Source organism: Oncorhynchus tshawytscha, linkage group LG16 (genome assembly GCF_018296145.1).
Source record: "Oncorhynchus tshawytscha isolate Ot180627B linkage group LG16, Otsh_v2.0, whole genome shotgun sequence".
Classification (NCBI taxonomy): Eukaryota; Metazoa; Chordata; class Actinopteri; order Salmoniformes; family Salmonidae; genus Oncorhynchus; species Oncorhynchus tshawytscha.
Genome location: NC_056444.1, coordinates 8,595,437 through 8,611,750, shown reverse-complemented (window position 1 = coordinate 8,611,750; position 16,314 = coordinate 8,595,437).

Sequence of the window (16,314 nt, the reverse complement as noted above, 5' to 3'; positions counted from 1 at the left end):
GCCCCTGAAAAACATCCCCCCCAACTTGATGCTGCCACCACCATGCTTCATCGTAAGGATGGTGCCAGGTTTCCTCCAGACGTGACACTTGGCCTTCAGGACAAAGTGTTCAATCTTGGTTTCATCAGACCAGAAAGTCTTGTTTCTCGTGGTCTGAGAGTCTTTAGGTGCATTTGTCAAACTCCAAGCTGGCTATCATGTGCTTTTTACTGAGGAGTGGCATCCGTCTGACCACTCTACCATAAAGTCATGATTGGTGGAGTGCTGCAGAGATGGTTGTCCTTCTGGAAGGTTCTCCCATCTGCGCAGAGGAACTCTAGAGCTCTGTCAGAGTTACCATTGGGTTCTTGGTTACCTCCCTGGTTCTAAACTCTTTCCATTTAAGAATTATGGAGGCAACTGTGTTCTTGAGGAACTTCAATGCTTCAGACATTTTTTGGCATCCTTCCCCAGATCTGTGCCTCGCCACAATCCTGTCTCAGAGCTCTACAGACAATTCCTTCGACCTCATGGCTTGGTTTTTGCTCTGACATGCACTGTCAACTGTGGGACCTTATATAGACAGGTGTGTGCCTTTCCAAATCATGTCCAATCCATTGAATTTACCACAGGTGGACTCCAAACAAGTTGTAGAAACATCCCAAGGATGATCAATGGAAACAGGATGCAACTGAGCTCAATTTCTTGTCTCATAGCAAAGGGTCTAAATACTTTTCTTTTTTAAATTGCAAAAATGTCTAAAAACACGTTTTGCTTTGTCATTATGGGGTATTGTGATGTCATTATGGGGTATTGTGATGTCATTATGGGGTATTGTGATGTCATTATGGGGTATTGTGTGTTGATTGCTGAGGATTTTTACATTTTTTAAATCAATTTTAGAATAAGGCTGTAATGTTACAAAATGTGGAAAAAGTCTAGAGGTCTGAATTGTTTCCTAAGGCACTGAATTAATTTACTGTTGGTCACTAAATCTGGCGAGACCTAGGACCATGAAAAAAAAAAACAGATTTAAAACCATGTTCCTTTACTTTACTTTCAATGGGAATAGAGTCAAATTTTATCATGTCAGACTGTCACAATCAATTGAGCTTTTTCCCCTTCTGAAAACTGCAGACAATTACTTTTGACTAATCCATGGTAAATTCCACACATTAAGAGTTAGTTCAAAACTGATTTCAGCTACAAGAGGGCAGCAGCCTGCAGACCAGGGTTTAAACCAGTCACCCTTGAACTTATGCAAGCACACCACCTATGCCATTAAATTTCAAATTAAAGTTTACAATAGCACTGCCAAAAGGAATACACATACACACAACTTCAAGCTCCATACTCATTTGACAGAGGTAATGAACTGCCATTGATCATCACAGCAATTGATAAAACAGAACCATTTTTAAAAATAAAATTAAAATAATTATATTCGAAACATACAATATACTTGCAGTGAAGCCCCTCAACAACTACATCATGCCAGTCATCCAACAGATTCCCATTCAGAGAGACACACAGAAGCATCCAGAGTCAACGCCCTGCTCAAGGGCCTGTTGACAGATCTCCCACCAGGCCAAAAAAACGTGAAACACGAAGCCTCCAAGATCCCCCCCACAGTTCCCCAATAGCTGTCCCTCAACCATTCGAGACCCCTTCCACAAACAGGACCATGTTTGTGTTTCTGAGCTTTTGTCAATATTACACGGGCAAGCTAACTGTTACCGAAATGAGGAATGGAAACATGAGTTTGCAAAACATTAGGAACCACCTGCTCTTTCCATGACACAGACTGAACAGGTGAAAGCTATGATCCCTTATTGATGTCACTTGTTAAATCCACCTCAATCAGTGTAGATGAAGGGGAGGAGACAGGTTCAAATTAAAGAAGGATTTTTAAGCCTTGAGACAACTGAGACATGGATTGTGTATTTGTGCCATTCAGAGGTTGAATTGGCTAGACAAAACATTTAAATTCCTTTGAACGGGATATCGTAGTAGGTGCCAAGCGCACCAGTGTGAGTGTGTCAAGAACTGCAATGCTGCTGTTTTTTTTAATGCTCAAGAGTTTCCCGTGTGTATCAAGAATGGTCCACCATCCAAAGGACATCCAACCAATTTGACACAACTGTGGGAAGCAAACATGAGTTAACATGGGCCAGCATCCCTGTGGAACGCTTTCGACACCCTGTAGAATCCATGCCCCGATGAATTGAGGCTCTTCTGAGGGCAACAGGGGGTGCAACTCAATATTAAGGTGTTCCTAATGTTTTGTACACTCAGTGTACAGTATATGAGTGACTGTGTCCAACTCTCCACCACTTTGTTACCTACTGACCCCAAAAGAAAAATGTTATCAAACAGATGTTTAAGGAAATACAAGCAGGCCCTCAATCAAGCTTGCTGGTCTTGTAAGTATAAAAGCAAAGCGTGCGTTTGTATAACTTTTTAAAAATCTTGAAAAGGTCATGGAATGGGATTAGTGTGATGTGTGAAGAATCCAATACTTTAACATGTATGTGTTACAAATCATATTATTGTGGAAGCACCTCGTCTAAGAGAATGAATCAGGCTGTTTGAGAAGGTTTTGAGTCCTAAGCATCCTGCCTTCACATTGTTTGTAGTAGGTCAAAGCTGTGTGCTGGAAAACCTTGGTAGAGCATGGGTAGAGTAGGCATTGTGGAGCTCATGAGAATTTCCTTTATTTTTAAGCTTCAGACCAATGCCTACTTCTCACTTAAAACATTGTTTTTGTTTTCAATAAATATATATAGTATATGCGATTGGTGTGTACAGCAGTAGTGACAGTGCCTAAGGTTCAGAGCAGGGTGCTGGGTGGAGGCCGGCTAGGGATGGCTGTTTAACAGTCTGATAGCCTAGAGATACAGGCTGTTTATCAGTCTCTCGGCCCCAGCTTTTATGCACCTCTACTGTCTACACCTTCTAGATGGTAGCGGGGTGAAATGGCCGTGGCTTAGGTAGCTGAGGTCCTTGATGATCTTCTTTGCATTCCCGTGACACTGGGTGCTGTTGATCACCTGATGGGTGTCGACGAACGGTGGTGAGTGAACACATAGAGTCATCTGGAAATTAACAGAATATGACGGCCAATGTTCTCTGGTCAGAGGTGATAGGCCTCTGAGTCAATTAGTGATGGTAGTCAATTTGGTACTGGTGTGGTGGTGTGGAGGCTCAACGGGGTCTTCAGCAACTCCCCTTTACTCCAGTAGGGGGCTTTACAGAGACACAGGCCCTGTTTGAATCCTTTCCTTCTCCTCTCCTTAATTGGGGAGGACAGGCTCGTGGCATTGACCAGAATCAGTGGAATAGTATCAAATATAACGGGTGTCCTGACTTTCTGAGGTCATTAAAGTTCCCATGGCACTTATCGTAAGAGTAGGGGTGTTAAACCCAGTGTCCTGGCTAAATTCCCAATCTGGCCCTCAAACCATCACGGTCACCTAATAATCCCCAGTTTATGATTGGCTCTTTCCTCCCCCTCCTCTCCCCTGTAACTATTCCCCAGGTCGTTGCTGCAAATGAGAACGTGTTCTCAGTCAACTTACCTAACGGATGAATAAAAATACATTTGAAAAAAATGGTTTCCATGGTTACCATGTGTTTGACGCCATTCCGTCTGTTCCGTTCTAGACATTATTATGAGCCGTCCTCCCATCAGCAGCCTCCACTGCCTTGAAGCAGTCAGTAATTACAAATGACTGGACAGGTGACAGCCCTTGTGTTCACTTATCCAATATTTAATCAGTGATTACTTCAAGGATGGGAGAAAGGATGGATGGAATTAAATCGAACCACTCAGTCCACAGTAGATCTACTTCTCTGTGACCCATATCATACTGTAGTATACCATACTGTAGCATACCCTACTGTAGCATACCATACTGTAGCATACCATACTGTAGCATACCATACTGTAGCATACCATACTGTCGCATACCATACTGTAGTATACCATACTGTCGCACACCATACTGTAGTATACCATACTGTAGCATACCATACTGTAGCATACCATACTATAGTATACATACTGTCGCATACCATACTGTAGTATACCATACTGTCGCATACCATACTGTAGTATACCATACTGTAGCGTACCATTGTCATGACGTTGCCCTCTTTGGGTGTGGCGAGCCCCATCCCCCGTAAATTCCTGAGGATCTCCTCATGGACACACAGTATAGAGAGGGTAAATTTTCATAGAGAACAGTGGAATTTCTTCCACCTCACAGAACTCGAGGTCCGAACAAAATTCATGTTCCGTAGAAAGCATAGAAGATCGGTGAAGAATCCAGCTACGAACTGGTCCGTTTGTTACAACTTGGGGAAGCTTATGGGAGACGGTGTGGACACATTACCATAACGCTGTTTATACAGTATAATAGCCTTAGATACGAGGTTTGATTTTGGACTGTTTAATGAAGGAAAACTCAAAAAGGGAATTGGAGTTAACTAAATCAGAGGACCGCCCCTGAGCCCAGTTAGGGTCAGGCGTCCTGGGACCGCCCCTGAGCCCAGTTAGGGTCAGGCGTCCTGGGACCGCCCCTGAGCCCAGTTAGGGACAAAACTCTCCAACAGAAACAAACTCTTCAACAAAGATCCCGACAACACACTGAGCGTAAATATATATATTGATTGCAATTGTTCCCGAATGAGTGAGTGTTCATGTGCAAAGGATTAGCATTTCAATTGCTATAATTATCAACTTTGTAGTGTCTCATCTCAGTTGACCCCCACTTCCCCTTTTGTCTAACAAGCCCCGATGCCGGTTTAGCCCACTAGGGCACATTCCCCATATCATTTCTTGTAACCACATTTACCTTGTTTGTTTGTTTATGCATTTCTGTGAATTACTTAGTTAGTAATAAATCAATTATTTAAGACAATTGATGTATGGATGACTCATAGTGAAGACTGGGTTCGTGCAGATAACCAACAATTTACGACGTTTGGAATGAGACTAACGTGAGGTAAAGTAAACAATTCATTAATTCGAAGACTAATTGATCAGATAAAATATCTGAAAAGTTATTTTAGAAAATGATAACTTTGTAATCTGAATATTTTTCCTTGGTGCCCCGACGTCCTAGTTAATTCCAGTTACATGATTAATCAGTTGATCGCGTAATACTAATTACAGAGAATCTTTGATAAAAACTACAAGTCTTCACTTTGAGGATAGAAAAGACACGACACCATACTGTAGCATACCTTACTGACTGTAGTATACCTTACCGTAGAATACCGTAGCATAACTTACTGTAGCATACCTTACTGTAGTATACCATACTGTAGCATACCATACTGTAGTATACCATACTGTAGTATACCATACTGTAGCATACCTTACTGTAGCATACCATACTGTAGCATACCATACTGTAGCATACCATACTGTAGCATACCTTACTGTAGCATACCTTACTGTAGCGCACCTTACTGTAGCATACCTTACTGTAGCATACCTTACTGTAGCATACCATACTGTAGTATTTTTTTATTTTTTTATTTCACCTTTATTTAACCAGGTAGGCAAGTTGAGAACAAGTTCTCATTTACAATTGCGACCTGGCCAAGATAAAGCAAAACAGTTCGACACACAACGACACAGAGTTACACATGGAGTAAAACAAACATACAGTCAATAATACAGTATAAACAAGTCTATATACGATGTGAGCAAATGAGGTGAGATAAGGGAGGTAAAGGCAAAAAAAAGGCCATGGTATACCATACTGTAGCATACCATACTGTAGCATACCATACTGTAGTATACCATACTGTAGCATACCATATTGAAGCATACCTTACCGTAGCATACCTTACTCTAGCATACAGTACTGTAGCATACCATACTGTAGCATTCCTTTCTGTATCATTCCTTACTCTAGCATACCTTTCTGTGGCATTCCTTTCTGTAGCATTCCTTACTCTAGCATACCTTACTCTATCATACCTTCTCTAGCATACCATACTGTAGCATTCCTTTCTGTAGCATTCCTTACTCTAGCATACCTTTCTTAAGCATACCTTACTGTAGTATACCTTACTGTAGCATACCTTACTGTTGCAAACCTTACTGTAGTATACCTTACTGTAGCATACCTTACTGTAGCATACCTTACTGTAGTATACCTTTCTCTAGCATACCTTATCTAGCATACCTTACTGTAGTACACCTTACTGTTGCATACCTTACTGTAGTATACCTTACTGTAGTATACCTTTTTCTAGCATTCCTTACTGTAGCATACCTTACTCTAGCATTCCTTACTGTAGCATACCATACTGTAGTATATCTTTCTCTAGCATACCTTCTCTTGCATACCTTACTGTAGCATACCTTACTGTAGCATACCTTACTGTATCATACCTTACTGTAGCATACCTTCTCTAGCATACAGTACTATAGCATTCCTTTCTGTAGCATTCCTTTCTCTAGCATTCCTTACTGTAGCATACCATACTGTAGTATATCTTTCTCTAGCATACCTTCTCTAGCATACCTTACTGTATCATACCTTACTGTAGCATACCTTCTCTAGCATACCGTACTGTAGCATTCCTTACTAGCATTCCTTACTGTAGCATGCCTTACTGTAGCATACCTTACTGTAGCATTCCTTACTGTAGCATACCTTTCTCTAGCATTCCTTACTGTAGTATACCTTACTGTAGCATACCTTACTCTAGCATTCCTTACTGTAGCATACCTTACTGTTGCATACCTTACTGTAGTATACCTTTCCCTAGCATAACTTACTGAAGCATACCTTACTGTAGCATACCTTACTCTAGCATTCGTTATTGTAGTATACCTTACTCTAGCATTCCTTACTGTAGCATACCTTACTCTAGCATTCGTTACTGTAGTATACCTTACTCTAGCATTCCTTACTGTAGCATACCATACTGTAGCATACCTTACTGTAGTATACCTTTCTCCAGCATACCTTCTCCAGCATACCTTACTGTAGCATTTCTAAACAGTCGGAAAGGGCCTGCTGTGTTTGCATTAGCAGAGAGAATGTGAATATGGCAGGCGCTCCATGCTCATTAAAGGGTAATGTGGGTTATGGCTGGGCTTCACGTGCAGTTTGCTCCCTCTAAATATAGCCGGGACTACTTATTCTTATTCTAATCTCGACACTGGCGCAGTGAGGGAGAGCGACGATGCTCGGCCTACATGTGTAAACCACATTGCCGAATTTGAACTGTTTTTGCTGCCTTACTGTTGCCTAAGGCTGCGTTTTCAGAGTCAGCCCAATTCAGATATTTTTTTCTCCACTATTTGGTCTTTTTACCATTTAGATCAGCTATGAAAATTAGAGGATGTTAAAAGATCTGATGTGATTGGTCAAGAGACCAGTTGGTGGAAACAAGAACAGAATTGGGCTGTGTGTGTAAACGCAGCCTGTTACACTTTTTTCCCCCATTTGTCTTGTTGAGTGGGTCATACCACAATAAAAGCTGGGGAAGAGTTTCCTGTTACAACAGTGATCCTAATAGAGGACAAGACGTGACAGTAGGCCTGCAGCAGTTGGAAAGCGTGCTCCCAGCAGTTACATGGTATTTCAAATGAAATGTGATTCAATCATTGAGTTCCGGCTAATTTAATGGCTGCCCACAAAGTAGAGGGCACTTTATTTTCTGTAGGCAGTTCCTGTGTAGTAGGCCATAAGGACTAGTTCTGCACATATTTGTCACTGCTCTGGTTAGCACATGCCCCAAGTCCAACACAGTTTATAATAAAGTCTACAGTAATCTGCTATTAGAATAAAGTCTGTAGTAATCTGCTATTAGAATAAAGTCTGTAGTAATCTGTATTATCATAAAGTCTGTAGTAATCTGTATTATCATAAAGTCTGTAGTAATCTGCTATTAGAATAAAGTCTGTAGTAATCTGCTATTAGAATAAAGTCTGTAGTAATCTGCTATTAGAATAAAGTCTGTAGTAATCTGTATTATCATAAAGTCTGTAGTAATCTGTATTATCATAAAGTCTGTAGTAATCTGCTATTAGAATAAAGTCTGTAGTAATCTGCTATTAGAATAAAGTCTGTAGTAATCTGTATTATCATAAAGTCTGTAGTAATCTGCTATTAGAATAAAGTCTGTAGTAATCTGCTATTAGAATAAAGTCTGTAGTAATCTGCTATTAGAATAAAGTCTGTAGTAATCTGCTATTAGAATAAAGTCTGTAGTAATCTGTATTATAATAAAGTCTGTAGTAATCTGTATTATCATAAAGTCTGTAGTAATCTGCTATTAGAATAAAGTCTGTAGTAATCTGCTATTAGAATAAAGTCTGTAGTAATCTGTATTATCATAAAGTCTTTAGTAATCTGTATTATCATAAAGTCTGTAGTAATCTGCTATTAGAATAAAGTCTGTAATATTCTGCTTTTAGAATAAAGTCTGTAGTAATCTGTATTATCATAAAGTCTGTAGTAATCTGCTATTAGAATAAAGTCTGTAGTAATCTGCTATTATAAAGTATGTAATATTCTGCTTTTAGAATAAAGTCTGTAGTAATCTGTATTATCATAAAGTCTGTAGTAATGTGCTATTATAATACAGTCTGTAGTAATCTGTATTATCATAAAGTCTGTAGTAATCTGTATTATCATAAAGTCTGTAGTAATCTGCTTTTAGAATAAAGTCTGTAGTAATCTGCTATTAGAATAAAGTCTGTAATATTCTGCTTTTAGAATAAAGTCTGTAGTAATCTGTATTATAATAAAGTCTGTAGTAATGTGCTATTATAATACAGTCTGTAGTAATGTGCTATTATAATAAAGCCTCTAGTATTCTGTATTATCATAAAGCCTGTAGTATTCTGTATTATCATAAAGCCTGTAGTATTCTGCTTTTAGAATAAAGCCTGTAGTATTCTGCTTTTAGAATAAAGCCTGTAGTATTCTGCTTTTAGAATAAAGCCTGTAGTATTCTGCTTTTAGAATAAAGCCTCTAGTATTCTGTATTATCATAAAGCCTGTAGCAATGTGATATTATATTAAAAGTCTGGATTGGTGTAAAGACTACTAAAGGGATAGTTCAGCCAAATTACTAAATTTAACATTGGTTTCCTTACCCTGCAAACAGGGGCGGAGCCAGAGGGGTGTCTGGGGTGGCACTGGACACCCCTGACATCTGATTGGCCACCCCAGGTGCCCCCCCCAAAATGTAATTCGCTACTGTCAGTTTTATGCTGACTGACATCTCATTTCACCTCTTGTTGAAAGAAGCATTTATTTTGAAGTTTTAAAATTGAGGATGAGGAAGAGAGAATATTAATGTTAGTTGCGAGATACAGAAGAAGAAGAAGAGAGAATATTTCCACATCTCCACGAGCTCTTTTCATGATTGGCGAAAGCATCATATTTGAAGTAAGTTTTAAGGTTTTGTGCTAGTAATACACGCATATAGAGTGCAGTCTCGTAAGTTACAGTATACAAATGTTTAGCTAATGTGTGGTAACTAGTAGGCTACAGCTGTCAGTGTTCAGCAAGTTAACATTCAGCAACTTGAAACCCATTAACTCAGTTTGATTTTCGTACTTGAACTCAAAACGAACAATTGTTATTATCAATCTATTAACGTTACTCAAAAGATTACCACAATTTGCAGATAGCCTGTTTGCTATCGTAAAGGTGTTAGAAATTATAGCTAGCTAAGTTACTCATTGCAGAGTAGAGTTAGCTATGATCTAACTCGTAACTTAGGCTGGTAGATGATTTTAAGGTACACTTATGATCATGAGGATTTATAATTAAGATTGAGATTGGACTAAAATGTGGGTAATTGGATGCTTAGATGTAACCATAGACCATAGTCTTATTGTTGCATAGAGTCAGTTAAACATGAAAAGAAAGGGGAAGATATTAGACTTCTGTTCCAAAAGGACCCAATGGTAGGCCAGGCCTTTACTTTAAACTACATGTTTTAGTTTGCAGCTGTTAGTATCTAATCTTGTGGATCCCTTAATTATACATTTCCATAGAGATATGACACATTATTTAACATGTATTTCAGACATTTCAAGATCCAGAAAACGGGGTCCTGTGCAGCCGTGTTTCAAAACATTTCCCAGAACTCCGCATGGTACTAGGAAAAGGGCTTTCAACAGCTCCTGGTATAAGGACGATTCATGGCTTGAATATTCTGTAAATCAAGATTCTACTTATTGTTTCGTCTGTAGGCATTTTTCTGTGCCCAGTACACCTGAATCTGCCTTCACATCACAGTCAGGTTTTTGTAACTGGGAAAATGAGCTGTTTAAAGGTTCTGGGTTTAAGTTCCAATTGAAGGCAGAGCATCATATTGTCACGGTTTTCTAATGGTGATGAAGAGTCGGACCAAAATGCGGCGTGGTAAGTGTCCATGGTAAATCTTTAATAAAGAAAATACTGACACTGTATACAAAACAATAAACAAATGACAACCGTGAAGCTACAACATAGACAATCACCCACAAACAAACAGTGCAACCCAGGCTACCTAAGTATGATTCTCAATCAGAGACAACTAATGACACCTGCCTCTGATTGAGAACCATACTAGGCCGAAAACATAGAAATGCCCCAAAACATAGAAAAACAAACATAGACTGCCCACCCAACTCACGCCCTGACCAACTAAATAAATACAAAAACAAAGGAAATAAAGGTCAGAACGTGACAGTACCCCCCAAAGGTGCGGACTCCGGCCGCAAAACCTTGACCTATAGGGGAGGGTCTGGGTGGGCGTCTGTCCGCGGTGGCGGCTCTGGCGCAGGACGCGGACCCCACTTCACCATTGTCTTAGTCCGCCTTATTGTCCGCCTCCGTGGCTTTCTCACCATGGCCACCCCTCTCAATGACCCCACTGGACAGAGGGGCAGCTCTGGACAGAGGGGCAGAAGCTCTGGACAGAGGGGCAGAAGCTCTGGACAGAGGGGCAGAAGCTCTGGACAGAGGGGCAGAAGCTCTGGACAGAGGGGCAGAAGCTCTGGACAGAGGGGCAGAAGCTCTGGACAGAGGGGCAGAAGCTCTGGACAGAGGGGCAGAAGCTCTGGACAGAGGGGCAGAAGCTCTGGCGCCTCTGGGCTGACGGGCTCTGGCGCCTCAGACTCCGGCAGCGGCGCCGGACAGGCGGGAGGCTCCGGCAGCAGCGCCGGACAGGCGGGAGACTCCGGCAGCGGCGCCGGACAGGCGGGAGGCTCCGGACAGGCGGGAGGCTCCGGCAGCGGCGCCGGACAGGCGGGAGGCTCCGGCAGCGGCGCCGGACAGGCGGGAGGCTCCGGCAGCGGCGCCCGGACAGGCGGGAGGCTCCGGCAGCGGCGCCGGACAGGCGGGAGGCTCCGGCAGCGGCGCCGGACAGGCGGGAGACTCCGGCAGCGGCGCCGGACAGGCGGGAGACTCCGGCAGCGGCGCCGGACAGGCGGGAGGCTCCGGCAGCGGCGCCGGACAGGCGGGAGGCTCCGGACAGGCGGGAGGCTCCGGCAGCGGCGCCGGACAGGCGGGAGGCTCCGGCAGCGGCGCCGGACAGGCGGGAGGCTCCGGCAGCGGCGCCGGACAGGCGGGAGACTCCGGCAGCAGCGCCGGACAGGCGGGAGACTCCGGCAGCTGCGCCGGACAGGCGGGAGACTCCGGCAGCTGCGCCCGGACAGGCGGGAGACTCCGGCAGCGGCGCCGGACAGACAGGACCACCTGCAGGGAGGAGACGGAGAGACAGCCTGGTGCGTGGGGCTGCCACAGGAACCACCAGGCTGGGGAGACCTTCAGGAGGCTTGGTGTTAAAGGAGGCAACTGAAGGACCGGGCTGTGGGGAGCACTGGAGCTCTGGTGCGCAACCTTGGCACCACTTCCCCAGGCTGGACAACTACTCTAGCCCGGACCCTCCAGAGTGCAGGCACAGGTTGAACCGGGCTGTGGGTAAGCACGGGAGATCTAGTGCTTACTACACGCACCTCTCCCTTAGGCTCCACTCCCACATTCGCCCGGCACGAGCGGAGCGCAGGCAGAGGACGCACTGCACCCTCCCAGCGCCCGGAGACACAGCACGCAGAGCCGGCGCAGGATAACCTGGACCCAACCTGCGTACCGGCGACCAGACCCGCTGAGCAGGCACCATACGCCCTGGCTCGATGCCCACACTCTCACGGCACTTTCGGGGGCTGCCCTATAGCGCACCGGGCTATGGGCGCGCACTGGCGACACCGTGCGCTTAACCGCATAACACGGTGCCTGACCAGTAATGCGCTGCTTATAATAAGCACGAGGAGTGAGCTCAGGTCTGCTACCTGGCTCACTACCACACCTCGTCTGCCCCCCAAAAATTTTTGGGGCTGCCTCTCGTACCTGTCGCACTGCCGTGCTGCCTCCTCATATCGCCGGCTCCTCTCTCCGGCTGCCTCTGTTCTCCTAGCTGCCTCCACCTGTTCCCATGGAAGGTGATCCTTTCCCGCCAGGATCTCCTCCCAGGTGTAGCAACCCTTGCCGTCCAATACATCCTCCCATGTCCAGGAGTCCTGTGATGCTGGCCGCTGTTGTTGCCGCTGCTGCTGCTGTCGTCGCTGCTGTTTACCACGCCGCTTGGTCCGTTGGTGGTGGGTGATTCTGTCTCGGTTTTCTAATGGTGATGAAGAGTCGGACCAAAATGCGGCGTGGTAAGTGTCCATGGTAAATCTTTAATAAAGAAAATACTGACACTGTATACAAAACAATAAACAAATGACAACCGTGAAGCTACAACATAGACAATCACCCACAAACAAACAGTGCAACCCAGGCTACCTAAGTATGATTCTCAATCAGAGACAACTAATGACACCTGCCTCTGATTGAGAACCATACTAGGCCGAAACATAGAAATGCCCCAAAACATAGAAAAACAAACATAGACTGCCCACCCAACTCACGCCCTGACCAACTAAATAAATACAAAAACAAAGGAAATAAAGGTCAGAACGTGACACATATCAATGCGACATATGTTTGTAATCAGTATAAAAGGGCTATTGACGGCAACTCATCAATGTCAGATGTCATAAATGAGGACCGGAAAAAGAAAGTGGAGGAAAACTATACTTACATTAAAACAATTGCAGATGTGCTCCTATTAACTGCCAATCAAAATATAGCGCAGAGAGGTCATTGAGAGTCTGATGAGCAGAGAGGTCATTGAGAGTCTGATGAGCAGAGAGGTCATTGAGAGTCTGATGAGCAGAGAGGTCATTGAGAGTCTGATGAGCAGAGAGGTCATTGAGAGTCTGATGAGCAGAGAGGTCATTGAGAGTCTGATGAGCAGAGAGGTCATTGAGAGTCTGATGAGCAGAGAGGTCATTGAGAGTCTGATGAGCAGAGAGGTCATTGAGAGTCTGATGAGCAGAGAGGTCATTGAGAGTCTGATGAGCAGAGAGGTCATTGAGAGTCTGATGAGCAGAGAGGTCATTGAGAGTCTGATGAGCAGAGAGGTCATTGAGAGTCTGATGAGCAGAGAGGTCATTGAGAGTCTGATGAGCAGAGAGGTCATTGAGAGTCTGATGAGCAGAGAGGTCATTGAGAGTCTGATGAGCAGAGAGGTCATTGAGAGTCTGATGAGCAGAGAGGTCATTGAGAGTCTGATGAGCAGAGAGGTCATTGAGATTCTGATGAGCAAAGAGGTCATTGAGAGTCTGATGAGCAGAGAGGTCATTGAGAGTCTGATGAGCAGAGAGGTCATTGAGAGTCTGATGAGCAGAGAGGTCATTGAGAGTCTGACTCTCACAACAAAGGTAATTTTTGGACAATCTTAGAAGAAATAGCAAAGCATGACCCTTTCATAGAGAAAAGGATGAATGCATGTGGCAAATGCTCAGTACACAAGCCACCAAATCTAGAAGGAAATTATTGAGGGCTTAGCTACGATGGTACAAAGTCAAATAATAAGAGAAAAAGGTAGTGAAGATTTTTAGTGTAATTTCAGATTAAACCAAACATTTAAAGACAAAATAACACGTCTTTAGTTGTGAGGTACTATAACAATGGGGGCATCCATAAAAGCTTTTTATACTTTCAGTCAGCTGAAAGCTTAGATGTTGCAGGTCTCACAAAAAATGATCATTGATTGCCTTGAAAAACATGGACTGGACTATAGAAATAATCTTGTGGGGCAAGGTTATGACGGTGAATCCGCATTCTGGTGTGTCTGCATGGATTAAAAACAGTGCAAGATTTGCATTTTATGTGCACTGTAATGCACATTGTTTGAATTTGGTTCTTGTCGATGCTGTCAAGTCAGTGGCTGAGGCAAGGGCTGTGGATCTAGTAGGTGCCCTTACAGACACATTACAGGAAGGGCTGTGGATCTAGTAGGTGCTGTGGATCTAGTAGGTGTCCTTAGACACATTACAGGAAGGGCTGTGGATCTAGTAGGTGCCCTTACAGACATATTACAGGAAGGGCTGTGGATCTAGTAGGTGTCCTTACAGACACATTACAGGAAGGGCTGTGGATCTAGTAGGTGTCCTTACAGACACATTACAGGAAGGGCTGTGGATCTAGTAGGTGCCCTTACAGACACATTACAGGAAGGGCTGTGGATCTAGTAGGTGCCCTTACAGACACATTACAGGAAGGGCTGTGGATCTAGTAGGTGTCCTTACAGACACATTACAGGAAGGGCTGTGGATCTAGTAGGTGTCCTTACAGACACATTACAGGAAGGGCTGTGGATCTAGTAGGTGCCCTTACAGACATATTACAGGAAGGGCTGTGGATCTAGTAGGTGCCCTTACAGACACATTACAGGAAGGGCTGTGGATCTAGTAGGTGTCCTTACAGACACATTACAGGAAGGGCTGTGGATCTAGTAGGTGCCCTTACAGACACATTACAGGAAGGGCTGTGGATCTAGTAGGTGTCCTTACAGACACATTACAGGAAGGGCTGTGGATCTAGTAGGTGCTGTGGATCTAGTAGGTGTCCTTACAGACACATTACAGGAAGGCCTGTGGATCTAGTAGGTGTCCTTAGACACATTACAGGAAGGGCTGTGGATCTAGTAGGTGCCCTTACAGACACGTTACAGGAAGGGCTGTGGATCTAGTAGGTGCCCTTACAGACACATTACAGGAAGGGCTGTGGATCTAGTAGGTGTCCTTACAGACACATTACAGGAAGGGCTGTGGATCTAGTAGGTGTCCTTACAGACATATTACAGGAAGGGCTGTGGATGAGGGGCAGAAGCTCTGGACAGAGGGGCAGAAGCTCTGGACAGAGGGGCAGAAGCTCTGGACAGAGGGGCAGAAGCTCTGGACAGAGGGGCAGAAGCTCTGGCGCCTCTGGGCTGACGGGCTCTGGCGCCTCAGACTCCGGCAGCGGCGCCGGACAGGCGGGAGGCTCCGGCAGCAGCGCCGGACAGGCGGGAGACTCCGGCAGCGGCGCCGGACAGGCGGGAGGCTCCGGACAGGCGGGAGGCTCCGGCAGCGGCGCCGGACAGGCGGGAGGCTCCGGCAGCGGCGCCGGACAGGCGGGAGGCTCCGGCAGCGGCGCCGGACAGGCGGGAGGCTCCGGCAGCGGCGCCGGACAGGCGGGAGACTCCGGCAGCGGCGCCGGACAGGCGGGAGACTCCGGCAGCGGCGCCGGACAGGCGGGAGGCTCCGGCAGCGGCGCCGGACAGGCGGGAGGCTCCGGCAGCGGCGCCGGACAGGCGGGACAGGCGGGGGGCTCCGGCGGCGCCGGACAGGCGGGAGGCTCCGGACAGCGGCGCCGGACAGGCGGGAGGCTCCGGCAGCGGCGCCGGACAGGCGGGAGACTCCGGCAGCAGCGCCGGACAGGCGGGAGACTCCGGCAGCTGCGCCGGACAGGCGGGAGACTCCGGCAGCTGCGCCGGACAGGCGGGAGACTCCGGCAGCTGCGCCGGACAGGCGGAGACTCCGGCAGCTGCGCCGGACAGACAGGACCACCTGCAGGGAGGAGACGGAGAGACAGCCTGGTGCGTGGGGCTGCCACAGGAACCACCAGGCTGGGGAGACCTTCAGGAGGCTTGGTGTTAAAAGGAGGCAACTGAAGGACCGGGCTGTGGGGAGCACTGGAGCTCTGGTGCGCAACCTTGGCACCACTTCCCCAGGCTGGACAACTACTCTAGCCCGGACCCTCCAGAGTGCAGGCACAGGTTGAACCGGGCTGTGGGTAAGCACGGGAGATCTAGTGCTTACTACACGCACCTCTCCCTTAGGCTCCACTCCCACATTCGCCCGGCACGAGCGGAGCGCAGGCAGAGGACGCACTGCACCCTCCCAGCGCCCGGAGACACAGCACGCAGAGCCGGCGCAGG